We start from the raw sequence: 2690 nt of genomic DNA, 5'->3' as shown, positions 1-2690 counted from the left end.
CTCCACCTGTCTCACTCTACCCATATGTCTCACTCTCCACCTGTCTCACTCTACCCATATGTCTCACTCTCCACCTGTCTCGCTCTATCCATGTGTCTCACTCTCCACCTGTCTCACTCTCAACATGTCTCACTCGCCATGTCTCGCTCTCTCCATGCTTTGCTCTCCACCTGTCTCGCTCTATCCACCTGTCTTACTCTCCACCTGTCTCACCCTCAATGTATCTCACTCTCCACCTGTCTCGCTCTACCCATATGTCTCACTCTCCACCTGTCTCACTCTATCCATGTGTCTCACTCTCCACCTGTCTCGCTCTCAACATGTCTCACTCGCCATGTCTCGCTCTCTCCATGCCTTGCTCTTCACCTGTCTTGCTCTATCCACCTGTCTCACTTTCTCCATATGTTTCACTCTCTCTTTCTGTCTGTCTCACTGCCTACGTCTCTTACTCTCCCTTTCAGTTTCTCACTATTTCCGTCTCACTCTCTGTCTCTCTGTCTATCAGTCTGTCTCTCTCCATCACTCTCTATCTGTGTGACGTTCTAGGTGTCTCACTCTTACTTTTTCTTTCTCAGTCACTTTACAATTCTTTATCTATTTTATTACTTTCTGTCTGTCTCTGTATCACTCCATCAGTCTCTTCATTACTCACTCACACAGTTTCAATAATGGCTCACTGTCTGTCTGTGTGTGTGTGTGTGTGAGAGAGAGAGAGAGAGAGAGAGAGAGAGAGCATCTATAAGTTCCTTACTGAGACTTGTTCACATGGTGTTGGGATAAATGAAGGAAGAAGAGAGAAGGTCTTTAGATTTTACACTCAGACAAGCCTTTGCACTGCATGGTGTAAATAATAATAATAATAATAATAATAATAATAATAATAATAATAATAATAATAATAATAATAATGGCTCCCCCTACTGGAGGACCAGAACAACTACATCCAAACATTTCATTTCTGCGTTCCTCTCACACACTCTTGTACAGCCCTGACTCGAGGGAATTACACTCAGTTACCTCAACTAATTCAAATAAATGACAGCAATTTGGTCCACATAAGAATCTAAAATAAATACAAGATGAATAAGACATTTGTGTGGGAGGAAAAAAAAAATATACTACTCGAAGAACACAAAAACAGAAAATCTAAAATAAACCAAAACAACTAAATCAGCAGACTCTACCTTAAATATTCCAAATGACTGAATTGTTTACTTGTGTATTTAGTAGCCAAAACAAAAAGTTAAAAAAGACATTAAACATTAGTCAGAAATGAGAGGATTCGTGTTTAAGAGTTGAATCGTGAGGTCGAGTGCAAATCTCCTTGAATTTTAATTCTGAATCGTTCTTTAAAATAACATCAGCTTATTATATTGATATATTCTGCCCCAGACTTTATGACTGTGACTGTGGCTGACGTCACCACATGCTAACATGGCTAATGTTTTTTTCTAATCATAGCACAGATTGATGTTTTGTATAATATACCGATTTAAACAACACAACATTTCAGGCTACAGACTCTAGCTTGGCTAACCAGGTACTGTATTATTGAGGCATTACCTCGCTAAGGGTAGCTATCTGAAGATAAACAGCCAGTCCATGTTGCCAGCAAGCTAGGTTACGTCATGCTAGCTCTTATGTTGTGCCAGTAAAGACGTGAACCATGATGTCAGCCGATTAAACGGCTAAAAAATTATCGTTTTGTTTATTTCAAAATCTAATTTCGTGTGTGAGAAACCGGCATGAAGGACAACTGATCATTTATTGAGCAGTGAAAGAGAACAGCTAGCGGCTATTTAAACCACTCTGATCATTTTCCTGTAAATCTTCACAGTGTGAGAAGGTTTTATTTTTTTGATGACCTGGAAGGAGCAGAAAACCATCGCGATCTGCTCGAGTCCGTTCCATAAAACATGTGGAGGTGATGGTGCTGTAGGAAAATTAGGAAAATCATTCAACGAAACACTTGAATTCAACATCCTGAAAAACCACGCGAGTGTTTTACACACGGAATGAACCGCAATAAAATAAAAAGAGCCCCAAAACCCTCTTGTAATACATGATAAGGAGCTAACGCTAATCATTCAGGAGACAATAGCAATGAAAATACGCTTATAAAAGCACTCCACATGTGTTTATGTGTGCGTTTGTGGCTTTTCAATTTAAAACAGGAGTTTAACCTACATAGTTTCTTCAGATTTCTGATTCATTTCCTCGGAATCTGAAGTTGAGAATATTTAAGATTCATGAACAATGAAGAAAAAACACTGGTTATTTAGATCGCTTTATCAGCGCTTTAGCACGTGCTAGCTGACTTGTTAGTCTAGTGCTGTTAGGTAAAGGATTTGAGACAGATCCTCACCTCAATTTCTGATCATTTGTTTTTTACCCAAATCTCAGCCATTTTAATAAAGCTGTAAAGCAATAAATTAAAATTCAGAAATCCAGTGGAACCGAATGAAGTGATTGTGCTTTAAAGGCTGTTCTGTTAGTAAAGTAGTCTTATGTGAAATCTTATGATGATGATTTTTTTTTATGAAGACTGCCCTGAAAAGCAGGAGGAACTAAATAAAATTTTACATTACCAAAGAGAGAGGAGTGTGTGTGTGTGTGTGTGTTGTAACTGATGTGGAAATGGCTGGAAGTGAGTGAGTGTTGATTAATTAATAAAAGCTGATGGTTTCAGA

This window comes from Hemibagrus wyckioides, linkage group LG28 (genome assembly GCF_019097595.1).
Source record: "Hemibagrus wyckioides isolate EC202008001 linkage group LG28, SWU_Hwy_1.0, whole genome shotgun sequence".
Classification (NCBI taxonomy): domain Eukaryota; kingdom Metazoa; phylum Chordata; class Actinopteri; order Siluriformes; family Bagridae; genus Hemibagrus; species Hemibagrus wyckioides.
The sequence above is the reverse complement of the archived record's forward strand: the minus strand, read 5'-3'. Positions refer to the sequence as shown.